Source organism: Phocoena phocoena, chromosome 1 (assembly GCF_963924675.1).
Source record: "Phocoena phocoena chromosome 1, mPhoPho1.1, whole genome shotgun sequence".
NCBI classification, from domain to species: domain Eukaryota; kingdom Metazoa; phylum Chordata; class Mammalia; order Artiodactyla; family Phocoenidae; genus Phocoena; species Phocoena phocoena.
Window position 1 is genome coordinate 127249370 of NC_089219.1, and position 24522 is coordinate 127273891.

A 24522-nucleotide genomic window follows, 5' to 3' on the forward strand; every position below is an offset into this window, starting at 1 on the left:
AGAGCAACGTCACTGAGTAAGTAAGACAAGATGGGATCTAGTTTGCAAGTGGAGGGATTGACTTTAGATGGGAGAAAAATAATATGATCGTCAAGCAGCATATGGGTTCACTTGAGGTTCATAATCAAGAGCATTTGTCTTCAGCGCATTCTTTTGCATGAATGAAGGCACAAATTAGGTAAAGAGATGAATTTAACCAGGGTTGTGGTTTTGTCAAGTGAGTACAACAAGGAACTGAGGGTATATGAAAAGAAGTGAGTATATTGATTGATTGTGGAGTTTAAGGAGAGGAGAAAGAGAGACTATTAAGAAGGTTAGAGACAGTGAAAAGATAGAAAGATCAGTGGATTAGAGATCCTGGTGAAGTTGGAACTGGGGCACTAGAGGGATGGATGGAGGTTATGGTTAGAGAATGGAATGAATTAAATTGAGATTACAGAGAGATTACTGGTAATGAGAAGGTCTAGGGTTGAATATATAAATGAATGGCCTGGGTGGTGTGGAGGAAGGCTGGATCACTGGAAGAGAGGAATTCAAGAAACTGAGAGTCTGGAGTGTTGGATTGAGTCGTCTACTGTGTATATTGCAATCTTCAAAGAATTCAGACATTAGCAGTACTGGAGAGAGTGAAAGTGAACCAAGAACTAAAATCAGTGGGAAATAAAGGGGTATTATCTAGGGGATGGTTAGCGACATCAACAATGACGAACAGTGAGTAATATAATTTATTTATATGAGACAACTCTGAGAGTGTCTAGGGAGGAAAGAGAATGAGAATCGTTTGGAAATAGCAATGAGGAGCACGAAGGGTACCAAATTCACATAAGATTTAAATTTTAGCCATGGATAAAAGGGTTGTTCTTCAGTCAGAGAGGCCTGCGAAACAATGTTTCAGGCATAGTGAAATGGTTGGGCATTTAATAGCATGTACGAAGAAATGGTGAGTATATAAATCTTGTTGGGGTATCAGGTTGGGGCATGGTGCTACAGATGTAGAGATGCTGGGACATCATAAAGCATGATGGAAGAAAGTGAACTTGCTGATTGTAGATTGGGGCAGATTGTGATAGGTCTTGTACATTCAGGTTGTCCTACAGGCAAAAGGTTGTAGGACTACCTAAGGTTTTTAGTCAGGGCACTGACCTCATCAGGTTTATTTCACAAAGGTAATTCTTGCTACAATGTGAAAGGGGTTGGAGGCAAGAAGACAACCAGAAAGCTTCAGCAGTAGTTAAAACTAGGGATAAAAGGATCTGAACTTAAGCAGTGTCATAAGAACAGAGGAAACCCTGGGAAGGCAAAATCAATAGTTGTTGATTTTGATGACGTTAATGAGAAAAAGAAAGGAATCAAGAAAGACTTGAAGATTTTCAACTACAGTCACTAGGTAGAATATGTTACCTGTTACCAGTTTAGGAAATAAAGGAGAACAACTAAGATACCCTGGTAGATTACACATCTTTTTTTTTTTTTTTTGCGGTACGTGGGCCTCTCACTGTTGTGACCTCTCCCGTTGCGGAGCACAGGCTCCGGGCGCGCAGGCTCAGCGGCCATGGCTCACGGGCCCAGCCGCTCCGCGGCACGTGGGATCCTCCCCGGACCGGGGCATGAACCCGTGTCCCCTGCATCGGCAGGCGGACTCTCAACCACTGCGCCACCAGGGAAGCCCAATTACACATCTTTTAATAGGCAATCACACAGCAGAGTCTTAATGAGTGCACCTAATTCTGTAGTTAGATATTTATTTCTTTCATGGAACTCAACATTCCTTAAAGTATCTTCAAGACTGGTGAGGATTCTGAGGGACCAATTGTATTCTTTCCTCTAAATGGTTTACCCAATTTAGAAATAGACTCAGGAATCAAGGATCAAATGTTACTTTACTGTGTATAAAGGAAGGCTGGAGAACGTATCTTGGATCTGCAGCCCAGATAAGCCTTCCTCACAGGCTCTGTCTCCCCTCCACAAGTCTAGATCTTGGGACTTTATTGCCCTCACCATCCCACTGCTTCCCCTCCTCCCCGCACCAACTCCCAGGAAAGAATCAGGTCTGAAGAGCTGACATTTGCCAAGACATGTACAAGGAGATCTGTAGTCTCCCTTTACCCAGGGAGGATGAAGGACTTACGGGAAACGATTGTGAGGCCTCTACACTTTCTTTCCACAGTGAAACAAGAGCAAGTAAGAGTAAAAAATGCCTACTCTGTGACTCCAGTCACTTCTCCCAATCTCAGTGAAAGAAGTAGCTGCTCCTTCTATGCAGAAGAGTGAGCTAGAGACCATAAGGGATAGAAATGCTCCCTCCTTCCCCTACTGTCGTTCCTGAAAGTGGAATGGAAGTCTGTGGAAACTGAGGGATGGAGTAATAAGCATTCCCCTAGCGACGGCAGGTTCTGTTAGCTACAGGCAAACTGGAGATATAAATGCGGATAAAGGAACCTAGTCATCCGTGGTCCCTAAATAGGAGAATGTGCCTCCCACTGTGTACGAAATGCAGGGTGAGTGTACTGAGGGAAATGGAAGATAGAGGACTCAGGAAATACACTGGGTCACTCTCTAGCTGGCTTAAAAAGGGGAAGGTTTAGTATATGGATGCAAGGGTGCCTTATAAAACTCAAGGGCAGAGTACGGCTGGGTCTCAGGATGGGACCAGAGGCAAGAAAGCCGCTGGGAACCAGGAAATAGACCCTCTCTATCTTGAGCCTTTTCTTCTCTCTGCACATACACTGAAACAGAGTAGGATCCTGTGGGGCTCCTGGCCACAGAAGCCTGTCTATGCCCCCATTTCTTGATTACAGGAAATAGGCTTTATTCAGCCTCCATGACCTTTCCTGAGTTCCAATGAGCAGGTTCAAACAGTCGCTAATTAGGGAAGGGAATGGATGTGGAGACACGGGAGGAACAGTCAAAAGATACAACAGTGCAAACTTGGGGCAGGGTCCTGGTTCCCCCTCAAGGAATACACATAACAATATCTCTGAGCTGTTCTGCAGATACCGAAACCCTCACCAGGTGGGAGAATTTAACTGTATGCTGTCCACAAGCACTTAGACACTAGACCAGTTGGAACCTGAAGGTTGATGATGCTGACTCCCACTTACCTCACCACCAACCCATCAGAAGGATGTCCATGAACTGATCACGCCCTCTTTGAACCATTACTATAAAACTTCTCACTACCGCCTCCAGGCGGGGACACACAGTTTTCAGGGCATTAGGCTGCTGTGGCCCCCTTTGCATGACAAAGCAATAAAGCTAATCGTTTCTACTTCACCCAAAACTCTGTCTCTGAGATTTAATTCAGTGTCAGGGTACAGAGGCTGGATTTGCCTTCAATGCTTCACTTTTCTCTTTCCCTGTGGGTGGCATTCTCCGCTCGCTACTTCGTATAACAGGAAACACGGGCAACCATGGCTTTCTGGTTTGCATGTTCTGGGTTTAGCCACAGGGAGCGGCCGACTCTTTCTCAGTAGCCCTTGATCTTTCTCTCAATTCTCATTTCACTGGAAAGGGCCACCAATTGACCTGGCACAGGTTAGAGTTGCACCTCTTGTCCCATCAGCTGTGCAATATGACTCTGTATCCCATCCTGTCTCCCCCCAGCTGTGGGCTGTAGTTGAGGGACACAGTTAAAGGAGGGGTAGAGCTGGGAAGATATTCCAAATTGTCTTCAGTGTCTGAGTGTCTTTAGTGACTGAGATCAGGAAATAATAAGAAAATTTTAAATCATGAAACATCTTCATGCTGTGCACTAGAGATGAAATGAAGCAGTCTCTTGATAGGAACTCTTAAAAAGAGTGTCTTGGGGCTTCCCTGGTGGCGCAGTGGTTGGGAGTCCGCCTGCCGATGCAGGGGACACGGGTTCGTGCCCCGGTCCGGGAGGATCCCACATGCCGCAGAGCGGCTGGGCCCGTGGGCCCTGGCTGCTGAGCCTGCGAGCCCGGAGCCTGTGCTCCGCAGCGGGAGAGGTCACAACAGTGAGAGGCCCACGTACCGCAAAAAAAAAAAAAAAAAAAAAAAAGAGTGTCTTGGGAAGGCAGCCAACACCTGCACTTGGGACTTTTTGCCAGACGAAAAAGGCTGCGATTTTCCTGCACCGCTGGATTAAATATGTGTACAGAAAGGATTTCAGTTATTGTAAGAAGAACAAAAGGATGTCGTGGAAGAATGTCTGGTTCTCGCCCCCTCTAGGGTTAGAGGAATACTTGTCAAGAAGGAAAAAGGAATGTGGCAGACAGCCCCTCTGTGTCTACCAGATGTTCTCTGACAATATGTATTGATAAAACTGCATTTAAATTATGAGAGCCAGCCCACCAAACAATGAAATATCCAGTGGCATGTTGAATCCTGTTCATTAGGCCTTTCTGGGTGTTGCACTGGGTCAAGCTACCATTTCTTGACGTGAAATTTTAGTCTGTCTCTGGAGTATTAGCCCTTTGGCCCTCTCCCTGGCTCAGAAGGTACATGAGAAGTACTTTTCTCTGTCTCTTCCTCTCTTCAACCCTTTGGAATTTCTTTTGAAGTGGTGAAATAATCATAGTAGTAAACACTCAGTGAATGCTAAGTTCTTTACATCCATTATTTCACTTAATTCCTTCACCAGTCCTGTGAGATAGCCTTTTTTATTTCTTTAAAAAATAAGCAAACATTAGAGAGATGCAAATCAAAACTACAATGAGTTATTACCTCACACTTATCAGAATGGCCATCATTAAAAATTCTACAAGTAGCAAATGCTGAAGAAGATGTGGAGGAAAAGGGAATCCTCCTACACTGTTGGTGGGAATGTAAATTGGTGCAGCCACTGTGGAGAACAGTATGGAGGTTCCTTAAAAAACTGAAAATAGAGCTACCATATGATCCAGCAAATCCCACCCCTGGGCATATATCCGAAAAAGATGAAAACTCTAATTCAGAAAGATACATGCACCCCAGTGTTCACAGCAGCACGCTTTACAAAAGCCAAGGCATAGAAGCAACATAAATGTCCACTGACAGATGAATGGATAGAGAAGATGTGATATATCTATCATATATATATATAAAACATATATATAACATATATATGTATAACATATATATATATGTTACAGCAACATGGATGGACCTAGAGATTATCATACTAAGTGAAGTAACTCAGACAGAGAAAGGCAAATATCTTATATCACTTATATATGGAATCTAAAAATATGATACATATGAATTTATTTACAAAACAGAAACAGACTCACAGACATAGAAAACAAACTTACGGTTACCAAAGGGGGAGGGGGGAGCAATAAATTAGGAGTTTGGGATTACAATATACACACTACTATATATAAAATAGGTAAACAACAAGGACGGACTGTGTAGTACAGGGAACTATATTAAATATCTTTTAACAACCTATAATGGAGAAGAATCTGAAAAAGAATATGTACATATATGTATAACTGAAGCACTTTGCTGCATACCTGAAACTAACACAACATTGTAAATTAATAATACTTCGATAAAATAAATATTAAAAAATAAGTAAACAAACAAATGCCAAACAAACATCCTCTGGGCCGGGCCCTCCATTTCTTCATCACAGGGATTATGTTTCAGTGGTTGCTAATCTGAGGACAGGGTCCAGACAGAGATTAATGAGAAAGCCTAACCCTCTCTGTAATGTGAGCAGGTCCTGGGACCACGAGCCTGGCTTCAGAAGAAATGGTGTAAGGAGCCAAGAGCCCAGACTGTCCACAGTGGAGTATTAGCTCCTTGGCTAAGGAAAGATGAGCAATCAACACAGTCACTCTTTCCCTTGCAGTTTGAAGCCACTATGATCAGGAAGAAGGGTGAGGCCAGGTGACTCAGTGTACAAATAGGCATATTTAAATTTTAATGTCCCTGGGAAGTTATGGTGGATTGCTTTTAATCTGGAATGTGATGACTGTGATCCTTTCTACAGATGCCCGCCTGGTAGGGTATCACAATACTCACCTAGTCTTCAGTCAAAATGCGGTTCTTCCCTCTCTCCCCTCACCCTCTAATTCCCTGTTAACCATATACCATCCTCTGTGATTACTTCCCTGGGGGCTTGGAAAGTAGGTTAATTGTTGCCTCTTTGCCTCAATTTCTACTTTCAGTTAAATAGCAGTAACCCAAGTTCTATCCCATTCCACTTCCATCCCTTATCTTTAACTTCAGAAAAGTTTGAATAAAGCTGGAGTCTCTCACAGGGACCTATACTCTAGGCTCTCCCTTCTTTGCTGTTCCTGGAAGGACCAAGAACACTCTTGCCTCGTGGCCTTTGCATTTGCTGTTTCCTCTCCTTGGTATGCATATGGCTTACCTTTTTACTTCCTTCAGCTGAAAGAGGACTTCCCTAATTCTCCTCTTTCTTCCCTTTCCTCCTGACTTTCTGTATTTTTCTCTAGAGCATTATCAGTATCTGACATTATGTCAGCGACATACCATGGATATATCTGTTTATCTCTATACAACAGAGTATAGGCTCTGGAAAGCATTGCCTTTGCTTTTTCATTGTCATCCCCAGAATTCAGTAGAGTGCTGTCCCAACATAGGTGCTCAGTGAATATTTTCCGAATGAGTAAATGAAATGCAACCAGCAGGGAGGTTAAAAAACCCCAAAACTCCGAAACAAAAAAACCAAAATAACAATCAAAAATCTTACATGTGACAACAAAGGTACTACGATTGAACACATTTCCTATTTGTTTTCTTGTATTTTATATCCCAGGTATAAAATCAGGCTTCCTCATGGATTCCTTTTTTCCTCAGAGTTGTAAAGCTCAATCAGCCTCCCTGCATTTCCACATACACTCCCAACCCCTGAAAGACTTCTCTATTTTTACAATGCCAGGAAGGACTGACATAACAATACATCTGGTGACCCATTTATAATGGGCCACACTTAAAACTATTTGTTTTTATTGTACAAATCTTCTGCTCAGCTGTGCAATGACAAAGAATTTAGCCCAGGAAGATGATTTTTCTGGTTCAGAATCTGCCTGTTATGATTTGTTGATGCCATAAAGTAGGCTTCAGTTTTGGGGGGGGAGCTAGAGAAGACTAGATTCCATAGAAACAATCCTTCTAGGTAAGAGGACAGATCCTCTAAACTTCGCTTCCTTCTTCCTAAAGGGTTTCTGCTGGGTCCCTAAAAGGGACCTCAAGTTCAAGAGAGAAGAGGAAAAGCAGGCTAATTTACAGCTGTTCCAAGAATGCAGTTGCTGGATATATCCTGACAGGGGGTTCTGTTGTGCTTTGAAGAATAACTTGAAAATTCAAGCTCAGAATGAGCTTCTGTAATATAAAAATTAAAACTCCACTCCAAACCTTCACCCGCATCTAAAGCCAAGTCCTTTTAGACGTGCGGTAGGGATCTGTTTACTTTGTATGGAAAATCATTTTCTTTTTATTAGCAACCTCCAGGGTTTCTTGATGATCTGAAAGGCTGTTACCTCTCAAAGGGCAGTCATGGGGCATTCTTGGCACGAACAGAGGCCAGGAAGACTGGAAATCTTATTTTGCAACATTTTGTGCCTGGCTTTTAAAGTCAAAGAAGACAAATGGTTCTGATAAGTTCAGCAATACCTTTAAATTTGAATTGCCTTATTGTCCTGAACTGACCTGGGGAGGTTAAAAACCAAACCCAACCAAAATAAACAAGAAATAAAAACGAAAACTGAAACCAGCATATCATGAACAACTTTTTCCTTTCTCAGAAGGCAAATTTGAGCCAGGGAAAGGTAGCTGTTCTCTTCCTATTTTAATCAAGAAACCAAGCACAAGATTTCTTCATTGCTTACTTATTGGACTCATGATGGGGTGGGGAATGGTGAAGGATTCAGCAGTCTTTAGACACATTTTTAGTTCCATCTTTTCCTTGCTGTCACCATGTCCACTTTTGCTTTCCTGCTATTGTTCAATTGTTCACCTTTAACAAGCAGGCCATCCTGATTTCTCATTTCATCAAATTCTACCAAGAGGCCTCCTCTAACAGAGAGCCCTTAAATATTCCAATTCACAGTGATCTCCCCATCGCTCACCTATAGCCAAGATTTTCCAGGGACCCAAGTACTCTTCTGTTGGAATTAGGTATTTTTTCCATCTCTCTACTGTTACAATTAAGTCAAATAAACTCTTCCCAGCAACCTTCTGACTTTTCTGAGCTGCCAGATCATGCCTGGATTCCCTACCCAGAAACCCAAACCCTCGAATTTCAGTAGCCTGTAGGCTCCTTTGTTCAACTGTAATGCCTCCAGTGGCCAGCTCCCTCTGCCTTTCAAATGCCTTCTAATCCACACATCATTTTTCTTTTCACTTTACCATCTATTCACTGACATCAAATCCACTCTTTGTTCATGTTTCCTAGCCTCCAGCCCTCCTAGTGCCAAAGTGGTCCACTTGTTGAGTGATCCTATCAGTCGACTCTGGCTCATTGCAAAATGAGTATGCCCTGACCCCACACTTCCATATGGCCTCATGATATTATTATGATTGCGTTCTCCATCTACAGTAGGCGAAATGAAACACATGCTGTAAGAGTGGGTGTGTTTCAAGCTGGTTCCCAAGGCAGACTTTAATAGAAAATGAGTGAGGTCACCTTTAGGACCTTTTCTACCTGTTGGCTCCTTCCTGGAATGGGATTTCCTGATAGTTAACATTTCTCAGTCAGATCACATAAAATACCTGCTTCTGGATCTCATGTTTAGGTCTTTAGACCACATAGGTGATGATTTTGAGTGGAGACTGTAATAAAACCTCAGCAGTGTATATGATAATCCCAAGTGTATTGTAAAGTTTGAGGGAAATTGAGGGTAAGGGCCGGGGAATAAGTGGAGATGGTTTTATGTAATAATTAAGCTATCATTTATTGAGGAATTACTTTGGGCCAGGCACTAGCTAGTTATTTTATACATGTTCTCTTAATTAAATGTGGCTAGAGACTTTTGATTCAAAGTTATCACTGAATTCTACCTTCTAGAGTTTATTTCCTAGGCTGCTCTTTTTCTGTATGTGGTATTTAGAACATGAATCGAAGAAGCTGAGAAATCTGTGTTCAACTGTTTCCTCTTTTATGTGGGTAAGAATATTAATAATCTTAAAATAAGATCATCAATTTCTCATCTGTAAAATATGGGCATGATAATACCTACTTAATGGGACTGATGTGACAAGTAAATTAGATATTATAATCAAGATGTGAATTACAGTGACTGTTCTATGATAGGTGTTTAATAAATGAGAGCAGTGGTTATAATATTTACCTAGACATATGCTTCTGGCAAGGGAGGAGGCACCCAGAGCCAACCTTGCTGGTACTAAGATTCTTTATTTGGGAGGTGACATCACCAAGATGATGACATAGATTGTTTCTAACTTTGCTTCCCCTCACAAGAAGAATGACTATTATCTATTCAAGGATAAGATACCACTATGGAAAGCAGTGTGGAGGATTCTTAAAAAAATAAAAATAGACCTCCTATATGATTCAGAAATTCCACTTCTGGAATTTATCCAATGGAAATGAAAACACTAACTTCTAAAGATATCTGCATCCCCATGTTAACAGCAGCATTACCTACAATAGCCAAGACATGGAAACAACCTAAGTATCCATCAGTGGATAAAAGGATAAAGAAGTTGTATATGTACACACAATGGAATATTATTCAGCCAAAAAAATGAGGAAACCCTACCATTTGGAACTTGAAGGCATGTTGCTATGTAAAATAAGTCAGTCAGAAAAAGACAGATACTGTGTGATCTCTCTTATATATGAAATCTAAAAAAAACGCAAACAAAGCAAAACAAAACCAAGCTCATAGAAAAAGAGATCAGACTTGTGGTTACCAGAGGAGGAGGGTTGAGGGAGGGAGAATTGGAGGAAGGTGATCAAAACGTACAAATTTCCAGTTATAAGATAGACAAGTACTAGGGATGTATTTACATGTTCAGCTAACACTACTGAATGATATATAGAAAAGTTGTTAAGAGGGTAAATCTTGCCTGCTCATCCATAAGGAGAAATTTTTTTTCCTTTCTTTTCTTTTTATTGTATCTATATGAGAAGATGGATGTTAGCTGAACCTATTGTGGTAGTCATTTCACGACAGATGTAAATCAAACGATCATGCTGTATGCCTTAAACTTGTACAGTGATGTATGTAAATTGTTTCTCGGTAAAACTGGAAAAAAATTCTTTATTTAAGGTTTTGTGAATGAAAAGTTATACCGTGATTCATAAAGGTTCGGAACACCTTAAGGTAATGGACCCGTGGGTGTTCACAGAGTTAGTGAGGAAAATGGATGGGAAAGTCATAAACACCCCACAAACCTCAGTCCCTCAAATAGGGTCTTTAATAGTAAACCGAGGTTCACTTACAGAGCTCCCATAACAAATGAGCATATGGTGAGCATTTGAGAGAGAAATACATATCCATTGAGGAAGCTCTTAAGTTCTTGGGAATTTGGGAAGAGTAGGGAAAAAAATGTCGAAGAAATGAGAAAATTAGGGAAACTCTCAGTGGTTTATTCTTTGTTAAAAATCACAAATAGTTTATGTCTGCATTTAGAGCTCTGAGCTACGATGCATTCCTCCACACTATGACCTGGAGAAAACAGATCTTCAGTGCCCTTTAATCCATGAGCACTGTAGATCAAGTTACCTCTTTGAAAGAACTTTTCTTTCTCTGGCCAACTAAATGAATTGAAATTGATGTACTTAATTGTTTTCTAAATTGCAGTTTTTCTCCCCAGATGTTTTTTATCAATGTTGAGCCCAATGGGCTCTGTCAGTCACATGGGGAGATGAAGTCATGTGGTAATAAAAGGGAAGGGGTTGGGGGAGGAAGGGAAATGCCATACAGTATATTGTCTAATTGAAAAATGTGCCACATAAATGCTGAACTTGAAACCTCTCCCTCCCCGAGGGCTACTCGCAACAAACAATACACACATCTTCTGCACTGGAAAGATTAGACTTCTCCCCTTTCTTCATTATTAATTCAGGCTAGTGCAAGAGTTTCCTTCCTTTGCCTTTCTTGGGTGAAGTCACTGTACTGGAATTGTGATGCAAGGCAAAAAATTCCTAAGTGGAAGGTTTTAAGTTTTTAAGCTTTACCCTGCAGAAGGTAGGGACATCAGGATTAGAGGATGAGGGTTGGGGTGATGGTGATGAAGGACAGCATTAGACTAAGCTCTTACCTTGTAGAGGGGAGAATGAGAAATAGCAATAACATCCAAGAATGTGTCTGAGAAGTGGTTGCTAATGACAATACAACCTGACATGGAAGAGGATTCTTGTGGGAATATGGTACTTGGGAAAGTCAGAAAATCTCAGGCTCGAATGCATACCAATAAAAGCTTGAAACAGAAGTGGTGTGGAGCTGGAAGGACAGACAAAAGGGGAAGGGTAGATGTGTTTCTCATAGCAGGAAGGAGAGGGCTTCAGATGTAGGATCCATGCCAGCATTTGAGGGAGAAAGGAAGACAAGGGGAGAGAGCTGATGCTCACAAACAAGCCTAAAGAAGTGAAAGGAAGACCCCTCCCCCAATTCCCCATAGTGGAAAATAGATGGGAACTGACTGCAGTACAAAAGTGTGGGTCTAGAAGGTCCTTGAGAGATTTTTCTAGTCGTCTACCTATCGTCACTTGCCCTGTACTTTGCCCTGATTACATAAAATCAGTCCAGCTTTTTAGACTCTGTAGGAAATGACTTGTAACCAACGGGATGGTAACTAAAAGGTTTCTATTAGCCCTCACTGTCAAGAAGACCTTTCTCTCGTGTCAGGAAAAAAGGCTTTTTCCTCTTGTTGCGTCATCACTGAAGAAGGAGGACACCTGGTCATTATAGAAGAAACCCAATGAATCACTCATTTGATTTTTACTCATTTAATTTAGCTGTACCTCACGTTTGACAAAAACAAACTCCAGGGACTTCTTCAAGTTCTTTGATTGCACTGGAATCTTAACGAATCAACCACTTCTTTGAAATATGAGGACTATTACCCAAGGTTTATAATCCTTTGTAATTTTCTTTGTAGTGATATTGGAGTAACTAGATTCAAGCTGCATGACGGTCAGCCATACATAATATCAAAGCTTTAGGGGGAAAAAAATCGCAGTGTATTAAGATGTAGATGATAGGGGTTTTGTCTGGGCTCTCAAACTTACCTTAACCTCTCAGTTCTTCTTTGGAAAATCATCATCATCATCGTCATCGTTGTCATCACTTTTCCTCTCATCATCTTATCCTTCTTCTTTTCCCCCTATTTTCCCTCTTCTCCTTCCTTTCTAACTCCTTCCTCCTTCTTTCCCTTTTTCTTGGCTCTTTTTCCTCTTTTTCTTTTCCCTTTCTTCTTTTGCTCCTCCTCCTTCTTCCTTTCATTTTCTTCTTCTCTTGATGTTTTCCTTTTCCTCTTTTTTTCCCCTTTTCTCCTTCTCTTTCACTTTTTTCTTCCCTATCCCCACTTCCCCCTTTTCTTTTCCTGTACAATTTTTAAAGTTTTCATTCTGTAACAAGATTAGACAAGCATTTTACTGATGTCATCTCATTTCATCTAGGTATCAGCCCTAGATATTATTTCTAGATGAGGAAATTGTCAGAGAAAATAAGTAATTTACCCTTCACAGGGCTAGTAGATGTGACTCTGGGTCTCTGATTCCAAATCCATGCTTTTAGCAAAATCTTCCCTAGGAGGGAATGATAAGTATAGGGAACAGAAAAATTAAAAAATTATAATAATTTAAATTTGTAATTTGAGAGAATAAAACATTTTGTACTTATAAAAATTTGGAGTAAACTGAGATGAGATAATTACATTATATGATAAGTACATTTTAAGAGAAAAATCTATACAGAAGAAATCATAGATGTGACAATACTTTGAAATACAGAAAGATCTTTAAAAGTATGAATAATTTGTTAGCTCTCACAGTAGATTCTCAAGGATGAATGAATGTGCTATTACAAAGGACTTGACATTCCTTGTGATCTGATCATAAATTATGATCAGCTCTCAAGAATAGAAGACCAAATTACAGTTGCTTTACACTTTTCTAAAAGGATTTTGGAGATAAACTGTTCCAGGGCAGTTGGAGTGGCTCAGTTACATTATCAAAGTCCCCTGTTTTTTCCTCTCTTTTTACTCTACCATTGTCAGCATGTTGTCTTTTTGTCCTTAGACTTGTACCTCATTATGCTAAGATGACTGCCACAGCTCCCAGCATCCCATTCTCACCTCGTTACATTTAGGGATAGAAGGAAAGTTTTGCTCCTTGAGAGTTTTTGTCTCCTTTTTTTAAAGAAAGAAAATAATTTCTAGACGCTTCTCTCACCTGCCCCCAGCAGACTTTCTCTTTTGTTTCATTAGCGAGAGCTGGGTCACATGCCAACCTCTGATCACTGGCAAAGAGAAGGGAATGCCAAGTGGGGCTGGAGAAGGGGCTAAACTTCTTCAGAAGTATGGAGTCTGCTGGCTACCTAAATATATTTGGAGTGTAATTAGCAGGTAAGATGGGGAGATGGATGCTAGGTAGATAATGAACAGTGTCTGCTACACTACCCTATTCATTTCACATGGAAAAATGCCTTCCTTAATTTCCCTTGACTGAGAGCAGACCCAAATGGAACATTTTGCCTTACAGAAACAAAGATGTTGAGGAAACAAGAATTCCATGAAATATTATCATTAGTTTGACTCTTCCTTTCAAACTTTCAGCTATTCGGTTAGTATTCCAATCTAAATACTAGGAGAGCTTTGAACAGGAAAGTGGAGGAAAATGATTCAAAATTAAAGAGCAAGACAAGCTTTATTTTTTTTGAGAGGATATGGACAAGTGAGGGATAGGTATGTAAGTAAGTAAACATGTGTCACTAAAGATGGATGAAGCTTTACATTTGCACACGAAGAAACAGAGCTAATGACAGTCATGACGAAGGGGTGAAGTAGTCAGAGGCTCTGGAAAGTCCTGAAAGATTCACAAATAGCATCCTTACTTTTTTTTGTTGAACCCAAAACAGTGAGCCAAGGCCTCAAGGCTAATCTAATATCCAAGATAGCTAACAACAACAACAATAATAATAATACATAGTGCTATGTGTCAGGCATTTTTCTTAGCACTTTACCTATGTTAAATCATTTAACAGTTGACACTGCACTCTGAGGCAGATCTATCATCATCCCATTTTTCAGATGAGGAAACTGTGGCACAGACAGGTTAAGAACTTTCCCAAGCTTACACAGCTAGTAAAAGGCAAGCTTGTGATCTGTTATTGTTGTTGGTTTCTTATATTCTTCCAATGTATTATTTAGTTTTTTTTTTTTCGGTATGCAGGCCTCTCACCGCTGCGGCCTCTCCTGTTGCGGAGTGCAGGCTCAGCAGCCATGGCTCAGGGGCCCAGCCGCTCCACGGCATGTGGGATCTTCCCGGACCGGGGCACGAACCCGTGTCCCCTGCATCGGCAGGCGGACTCTCAACCACTGCGCCACCAGGGAAGCCCCCAATGTATTATTTAATGTGCATCTGCTTTATGTGCAATGATTGGCTCTTTCAAATACTCATTTAAGCCTAATAACATCTCTTTCCTTAACAACAGATTCAGGAAAATGTGGATATTTACACACTTTACTCTTAAACATAAGCACTCTTTGGAAATCATTACTGATTTCATCAAGGAGCTGTTTCAGCCACAATCACATATTTCAAAGTAAACACCAATTGGGTTAAGACGATACAGGCAGGCTGAAATAAACCAAATGATTCTGAACAATTAGTCTATGTATTTCACTTGGAAAGAGCAATAATTTGAATGGTAAAATGTTGTATATTATCCTATAATCCTTTATGACCGTGTAACAGTCTTTTTGACATTTAAGGTGATTACACTGAGATTGGGAAAACAACTGACTTGGTCCAACGGAGGTTTATCTGCGGGCTCGCGGCTCGTTTCTTCTTTTTCTCTCCTTCCTTGAGATAACTTTTCAGTTTAGAGTTTACCAGGGACATCTTGATTGTATCTTCAGTTAGCATGGGGCTGTGCAGCTCCTTGGGAGGAAGGCATGGTTCCTCGGTAGCATCTGTGCTTTTGATTGTCATGGCTTCTTTAACCCTTTTCCTTTGACCCATTCAATGGCTAATGAGCTTGGATCAATTTCAGAACCACAGCCAAATATTTTAAACCTGGCAGCCGTAAGGTTTACCTTTTCATTCACTTGAATCTATAATTTCATTACATTACTACCAGCTGGAGCATTCACAAATCTAGTTCAAACTTTTTTGGATGTCTTGTCAAGGAGCTGTTCATTGTTAGAATTCTCTTTTTTTTAAACATCTTTATTGGAGTATAATTGCTTTACAATGGTGTGTTAGTTTCTGCTGTATAACAAAGTGAATCAGTTATACATATACATATGTTCCCATATCTCTTCCCTCTTGCGTCTCCCTCCCTCCCACCCTCCCTATCCCACCCCTCTAGGTGGTCACAAAGCACCGAGCTGATCTCCCTGTGCTATGCGGCTGCTTCCCACTAGCTATCTATTTTATGTTTGGTAGTGTATATATGTCCATTGCACTTTCTCACTTTGTCACAGCTTACCCTTCCCCCTCCTCATATCCTCAAGTCCATTCTCTAGTAGGTCTGTGTCTTTATTCCCGTCTTACCCCTAGGTTCTTCATGATCTTTTTTTTTTCTTCTTAGATTCCATATGTATGTGTTAGCATACAGTATTTGTTTTTCTCTTTCTGACTTACTTCACTCTGTATGACAGACTCTAGGTCCATCCACCTCACTACAAATAACTCAATTTCGTTTCTTTTAATGGCTGAGTAATATTCCATTGTATATATGTGCCACATCTTCTTTATCCTTTCATCTGTTGATGGACACTTAGGTTGCTTCCATCTCCTGGCTATCATAAATAGAGCTGCAATGAACATTGTGGTACATGACTCTTTTTGAATGATGGTTTTCTCAGGGTATATGCCCACTAGTGGGATTGCTGGGTCGTATGGTAGTTCTATTTGTAGTTTTTTAAGGAACCTCCATACTGTTGTTAGAATTCTCTTAATGACCAACAACCTTCTTGGATAGAGCTGGGCCCAGTCCAACAGCTCCTGTTCCTCCATGAGCAGTACGTCCAAGGCTACTGGTCCCTAATGGTCCATCTAGGTGCTGCCATCTTGTAAAGGCCAGAGATAGGTGTTCTAGCACCAGAGTTCATGTTCTTTTTTTTTTTTTTTTTTTTTTTTTTCCCTGTGGTACACGGGCCTCTCACTGTTGTGGCCTCTCCCGTTGTGGAGCATAGGCTCCGGACACGCAGGCTCAGCGGCCATGGCTCACAGGCCCAGCCGCTATGTGGCATGTGGGATCCTCCCAGACCAGGGCACGAACCCGTGTCCCCTGCGTCGGCAGGCGGACTCTCAACCACTGCGCCACCAGGGAAGCCCCCAGAGTTCATGTTCTTAAACCCTATCCTATATTATCTCTCTGGAATCTGTGTTTTTCATCGCTATATTAGAGTACTGAAGTTGTGGCAGGGTTATAAATTCAAAAGCACAGACAAATAGGAGAGACCAACCAAGACTGTGTTATAAGGTTGAGAAGAATAAGACATACACGGCAATGATGAATTGGAATATGTGGGGAAAGAAATGAGGAACAGTTATGTTTTGAATGGAAACATTGGAGGAGGGGAAATACACAGAGAAATAATCAGATGTGTTTCAGGTAGGCTGCTAAGCGACTGAGTTCTTAAATTTCCCACCTGAGAGTAAAGTGGGTTGATAGGGGCTGCTGTCCTGGCCGTTCTTTTATTCTTTTTCTCTCACCATCTCTCTGGCCTCTCTGGTTCACATGACCATGACATCACTATGAAGCTGCTCTACCAGAGTACTCTGTCCTGACATGGAGAAAGGACTTTGTGATATGCCAGACACCTACAGTGGGATGAAGAATGGGAAGAGAGGTCTTCATTTTGGAAGCATTTCTTGTCTAACCAGGGATGTAGCCTCCAGTGACAACCTCTACCTATCAGATGATGGATGGGGCAGTGGGCCAGCCACCTAAGGTCTTAAAGCAATACCAGGATACCTCTGAGGCTTAGTTCACAATGTAGTAGTTTCTTCTGTTTGTCACGTGGCAAGGCCAAATGTACTTTCAGAACCTTGCTTTCATGGTCTGGTGGTGAATAGCATTTTGGGGACAGCAATTCAATCATCCCTAATTGATGAAGAAGTATGTTAGAAAGTGCTTTCATATATGCAGCTGTCTGAAGGTCAAGTGTGACCATGGAAACCCATGACTGGCCTGCAGTGTATACAAGGCTCCATATGCGTGCAGTCTGATAGCTGTATTTTTACAGAATCAGAGACCTATAGCATTTAAGACATTTTAAGGTAATGTATCTCATTCAAATCCTTCTCTTCACAGATGAGAAAACTGAAGTCCAGAGAGATTAAACAATTTATCAATTTACCCCAGAGACAGCTACGACTGTAACACATGTTGTCTGACCTAGGGTCCAATGCTCTGTCCCACACACACACCTCCTTGGATCGATGACATTCTCTGGAAATGTGAAGCATGATTATTACTTGGACAAGCTGTGTAGAGAAGGGACTTCAGAAATTTGACTTAGGGCAGAGGGGAGAGCAAACCAGTTTGACTCAGCACTTTGCTTGAAACTGAGGCTTATTGGATGCTAAATTGCAGGATGCTCCATCATTTTGACTGAAATCCTTTTTGGGGGAGTGATCTTCTCACCCACATGAAAGTAAGGAATTCTTCCATATGCACTTAAGTACTACTATTAAGGGAACTCGAAGAGGTCATTTACCAAATAGCTTCTTTACCCTTCCCAGCAAGAATTCATTGCTTTAATTCAGGGGAGTGGTTTTGTTGAGAATTGGCTAGCCCAACATTAAGTTGCATTCTAAGCTTGAATCATTTGCTTTTCTTCTTCCTTCTCCTTTCTCTTTACCATTCTTCAGGATTTTACTTTATATTTTAAATGGAATATTGTTCTGTAAAACTAATAACAGTTCTTGGTTTAAAATTTTTCTTAAATACAGAAAAATATGTAGTGAGAAGAAAATCTCCATCTGAATTCTGACCCTCAGGCTTCTAGTTCTCTTTTCTAAAGACAAACCCTAAAACAAGCTTCTTCTGTTTTCCTATACAATGTCTAAGTATATGTTAATACATGACAGCCTCTTTTTAAAAACATGGTAGCATATTATTCTCATTGTATTGTACCCTTGCTTTTTTCACTAGTGTTTCTTTAAAATTATTACCTATTATGTAGAGATTTACCCTTTTCACTTTAATTATACTTAAACTTTAAAAGATGGATAAAATAGGGCGTCCCTGGTGGTGCAGTGGTTGCGAATCCGCCTGCCAATGCAGGGGACGCGGGTTCGTGCCCTGTCTGGGAAGATCCCACATGTCGTAGAGCAGCTGGGCCCGTGAGCCATGGCCGCTGAGCCTGCGCGTCCGGAGCCCGTGCTCCGCAACGGGAGAGGCCACAACAGTGAGAGGCCCGCGTACTGCAAAAAAAAAAAAAGATTGATAAAATAGACTCTATTTCATTCTGTTACTGTTCCTGTCTTTCTAGTGCCTGTCAGGTGGCCAGAACCTAGGAGATGAGTTTAACAGAGCAGATCACATGAACTGGTCCAGGAAGGCCTGTTGTTTCTAGGCCCAAGAATCCAGGAGCCCCTCTCCATCAATGTAAGCCTCTTGGGTGACTGCTCTATAATGTAATTATCTGTCACATTCTGATTCTCAGATGACCTTCCCTGTCTGGCTTAGAGGAGAGGGTTGGTGGGGTCCTGAGAATCTGACTTGCCTTGCGTTTGCTGTCTTGGCTGCTCTGTCGCTGAAGGAGTATTGCAATCCTACTCTGTGATTTCTCCGAGGAGACATTGGGTTTTGCTGGCAGGCAGAGCTTCAGGCTGCTCAGTGGAATGTCTTTGGTTCTGTAGCTTCAGAAGGAGCCAGGAGGCTGTGCTTGTAGGCCAAGGGAAACACTGCTTCAGACTCCAGACCACGACTTGGCGGAGACTCTGGGGCCTGCTGAATTTTGGAAAGGGCTCTCTCATACCCCTTACTTACCTGAACCACTCTTTCCCACTGAAAGTTAGAGGAGGATGTAGTGACTGTGAAATCTGGTTTAGTCACTAGCACATAACAATTGCGAGGGTGAAACAGGTTCCTGTCTCACTCTGGTACTATAGGAAAGGCAAGTGCCTCCTTCCTTAACTGGGAAGGAAGGAGAAGGAAGCTAGAGTCAAAAATCAGACATCTCAAGTCTCAGCAACAGTCGTGGTCTGTGCTTAGACAAATAAGCTCCAGGAGACCCAAATCCCCTGTTCATTGTGAAAACAGACAGTGCCAGAGTGAAACAAAATTAAATTGTTTCTCTTTCATGGCAGCTGAAGTGTAAAAACCATTCTATTCCGACCTTGTGGTCAGAATATCCTGACACCTCATAAATTATCGTAAGGGCTCAGGGCCTGGGAGACTGTGGAAGGCCAGCTACACTGAGCCCTGCATTCTCCCTCTGGGCCTTTCTGATATGCAGGCACCAATGTCAGGATGTGGAGGAATGCAGTTTCCCCAAAGTCAGGTTTTCTGAGTTAGGACAAGTGTTTTCCCCTCCTTTTATGTTTTTAGAGTTTGTATGGCCACAGGGCCTACTTTCATGAATAATTTATTTAGAGGCGGGAGAAGCACAGTGATAGCTCCCAAGTCTGATGGCAACTCTGAGACGGTTTTGTCTTAGTAGAAAAAAGAGAAAGAGGAAGGAGGGAGAGAAGAGAGTGAGAGAGACATAAAAGATGAAGAGATAAAGAGGATATGAATAAAGAAAAAAAGGAAGGCGGAAAGAGGAAACGTGGGTGAAAGAAAGAAATGGTCTCTCCATTTAGATATGGCCTCCCCTCCCCTTCTCTGTCCTCCCTGCCCTCCCCCCCAGCCCCATCTGGTTGCAAGGAAACAAAGGGCAGCCTGGAACTCTGGCATTTCCCTGCCTCCTGAGTAGCTTCCTTTAGCGCCTACGTCCATCTGTGCCCTACACACAGTAGGTGCTCTGTAAATGTTTGCTGAGTGGAAAGGTCCACAGATAGGTCCCCAGAGGGTGAAAACGATTTATCTGGGGAAACTCTAAGTATGTAGAGGAAAGTCATTTGGAGCAAACGATATTCCTGTAGCCCAAATCACCATAAGGTTGAAAGAATCTGGGTATTTGTGGGTGTGTCTGGATGTATTGTGTGTGCGAGCATGGGTGGGTGGTCTGGAAGGGTGGGTAATAAGTGACAGGAGGGCCCTTGAAAGTAGAAAGGGCTCCATAACTACTGTAAAAATAAAACCGGGAACTGCATGCCCAGACCTCCAGCCATGCAGTGACCAAACCTGACCTTGGCAGAGATGAATAATATTGTGGAGATGGATTCAAGAATTATTAGTCAATGTTTTCAGTCCCTATGGGCTTTTTTTTTTTTTTTTAAAGAACTGCTGGGTGGGTTTTTGGCTAGGCAAATGGCTACAACAGCCTGTAGGATTCCAGAGCCTTCTAAGCTCTTTCTAGACTCTGCTATATTGATTTTTTTTTTTTAATATCTGGTTCTTTTTCTTCTCTAATGGGATGTCTTTTCTGGTTCCCCCTCTGGACAAAGAATATGACTTCTCAGTTGCCTCTGCTTTTAATTCCTCCCTTTCTTGGAAATTATGTCTAAAGCATTCCTCACTGACAGGAAGACAATTCTCTTTCTGATTCCTCTGGCCTAGAGAAGAAGAACAGAAGATCTCAGGGAGCTAATAGTTAAAAAACTGTTTATATCAGCCTTCAGAGTAGGTCACAGTATATTATTTTCTGCAGCTATCCTTGTGCACAAATATTTACTCACTGGAATGTACACTGTGTGTGATGGTGAAGGGAGGAAAGGCCAAAGGAAGTATTTTTGGCCCTTTGGCTGGAGATAACCCACTGGGCAAATATCCCACAACTGTGAGTACCTGAGAAGATTGAGTTGCTGATATACATATTCATACATATATCTGTTATCACACTATAGCAAACTCTCATATTTAATTTAGATGCTTTTATTAGAGAAATAGTAATTTGTGAGGGTTGGTAACAGATCCTTAAACTCTGCAGTTATTTGGGGTACCAGGTGGTAAGTCCTAGAAATAAAATTTCTTAGATGCTGGAGATTGCATGCTACAGGTTTAGACATCCAGGAGTATCATAAAACTAAATTTTTTCTGTGAAAGTGCATTGATAACAACCTTGAATACTACATCCCTATTTCCTTTATGTATCTTTTTGGAGTTTACCTAATCATTCCCCAACTAATCAGCCTAATTCTTGATTCCATATGACCATCTCACTCTTGTAATTGTTGTGTACATCTGTATGTATTTATGTTGATTTTACGTATTTTATTTCTCTCTCATTAGACCTTAATCTCCTTGAGCATAGGAATCAGTATAATCTTTATTCTGTTTCCCCTAGCGCCTGGGATTGTTTTGTGAATCCTATGTGGAGTCAGTAATGAAGTACACATTCCACTCTCTGAGGAGCTTTCTGATGCTAGATGGCTTGTTTTACTAACTTCTTCTTCCATCTCTTTACTAGTCAGTGCATATCGAGAAATACTGATATCAGCCACGGGATGACACAATTAGGAAAAAAATACAATTGTAAGATTATTTGATACACTTCAAAGTCAAGAGTAAATTACCTATGCATCTTGCATGACTTTTCAGGCAGCAAGATGGCATTTAAATTGTAGGTATAAGTTTCTGACCACAGGTGATTATCCAACCTTTAGTAAAATACAAGCTTTCTGTCCAGTTGCTAAATATTTTCACATATGTTTCTCTTGAGCTGCTCTCTTTTGGAGCTTTCTATTGGGCCCTTCACCATTAACACCGCCTGAATTTTGAGTCAGGTCCCATAGTCAATCAACTAAATAAATCTGCCCTGTTTCTGAACAAGGTTCTATGTTCTCTTGCACTGTTTTACCAAAACTACTGACTCTTAAAGTTCTAGTCTTCAGATAATGCAGCACCATTGCTCTAGCTTATTACTGCAATCTCTTCCTAAGATGTTTTATTGGATTGCAGACTGATTGATGCTTCAGCTCCTTTTCTCCCATTGTAATATTTGGCTGCGTTGGTCCTAGACACAGTTGTGAAATGCATTTCTACAACGTTCTTCCTTTTCCCTCTGCTGTGTGGTCATATACTGTACCCTGGATACTCAACATGCCTCCCTTGACATACTGCCAGCTACCTCTCCATGCTCTTCTGTACTAATACCAACCTATCCTGAGTTTAGCTCTCTCAAGAACCTCCCCTTACTCAGCTGTCTTCATAGAAAAAAGCTATCGAATAAATTTAGAAATTAAATGCACAGTGATATAATACTTTGGAAATATGCACTCCTCATTTTACCTCTTAGAATATAAGATCCTTATCCTAGTGCTTCAAATGCATTCATCCATCCATTAGCCTGGGGCGAGATTACAATTTGTGGCGTAAGGAATTCAATGAGAAAGATAGGAATCAGCCAGCTTCTAACATACGAAATAGATTTTGAACAAAACAGTAGGCTGGAGGGCCAACCTGGCATTAAGAAAGTTTTCTCCAAATCCCTTCATTGCTCCCTTTTAGGAACAACTTAGCCCGGAGGGTTTATGCTCTGAGACTACTCCTCCAGCATAGAAAAGATAGGTCTTCTGCTACGATGTTTAGGCGGCTCCATGGCAGAGAAGGGTAAAATGAATGAGCAGTCTAGGAAAAGTCACCTCCTCTTTTGACTCCAGAGATTGTGAGAAGGAGAATAAGGGGAGAGAGAGAAAAGCAGTAAAGCAGTCAGACATCTCTCTCCTCCTTTACTGTTAGGTAAATTGAAGGGAACTCCAAGAAACAAGTCGGGATTGGGGAGGAAGCCACCTTCGTGGCTGCTTTAAACCAAGCTGGGTCAGAGTCACACAGACCTGATGATGTGGCAAGCTCAGGCAGAGAAAGGCTCTGAAGTTGACCTTTTCCTGAGCCATGCTTGGTCCCATGTGCATTGGCAAATTTCAAAAAGAGCTGAGAATCTGGCTAAGAAATGGCGGGGGTGAAACGGCTTTATAGCAAGAGTTGCAATGCAGACCTCTTAAACCAGGGACTAATGATAGTCACAGCCAGACCTCAAAGGGGTCTTTAATACCAATAAGAGTGGAGGTGAGGCAGAGTCAGCCAAGGATCACCTCTGAGCCCTGCCAAGCCCAAGCTAAGACTAACTGGATGGCAAGTTACAGTGACCACAGACCTCAGCTGTTGAATGCCAGCAGGGCAGGGAGCACCTGTGTTGACATGGATGGTATTCCAGAGACAGAAGGAGGGGGCGTTGCTCCAGAGGACCCCCTGTTCTTCCCTTATGGACCCTGAGGTCCCACAAGTCCTCCTCCTCCTTTTCATTCATTCATATAGCACTGTCTTTATGCAGGGGGAAAGAGGTTTTCAAAGCTGTTACAGAAAGATGTAACAAAAAGATGTTAACTACTTCTAAAATAGATTGTTTAAATTTTTGGATCAAACTGAATTTTAAGTTTGAATGGGATCTTAGTGTATATATATATATATATATATATATATATATATATATATATATATAATTAATTTTTTTTTGCGGTACGCAGGCCTCTCACTGTTGCGGCCTCCCCCGTTGTGGAGCACAGGCTCCGGACGTGCAGGCTCAGTGGCCATGGCTCACGGGCCCAGCCACTCCGCGGCATGTGGGATCTTCCTGGACCGGGGCACGAACCTGTGTCCCCCACATCGGCAGGTGGACTCTCAACCACTGCGCCACCAGGGAAGCCCGAATCTTAGTATATTTTTATCACCTACATTTTGAAGAAAACCAGATTGTTCACCCATAAAATACTAACCCTTATATTTCTCTGCTTTTCTCATTTGCAGTGTGTGAGTTAAATTTTGTGGCTCCCATCACATAATGTCTGACAAGAGCTACATAATTTACCTTTTATGGGATATGAGTAGTTTAATGGGTGATTCTAAGAGGCCCAACTTTATAAATTGAAGGACTTAATTTTAATTTTTTTGAGGTTTTTTTAAAATTAATTTGTTTTTTGGCTGTGTTGGGTCTTCGTTGCTGCGCGCAGGCTTTCTCTAGTTGTGACGAGCGGAGGCTACTCTTCATCGCAGTGTGTGGGATTCTCATTGCAGTGGCTTCTCTTGTTGCGGAGCATGGGCTCTAGGTGCGTAGGCTTCAGTAGTTGTGGCACGTGGGCTCAGTAGTTGTGGCTAGTGGGATCTAGCGCACAGGCTCAGCACTTGTGGCACATGGGCTTAGTTGCTCCACGGCATGTGGGAACTTCCCAGACCAGGGATTGAACCCGTGTCCCCTGAATTGGCAGGCAGATTCTCAACCACTGTGCCACAAGGGAAGTCCAGGACTTAATTTTAATGTTTAGAACAGGCGTTGGCAAACAACAGCCTGAAGGCCAAA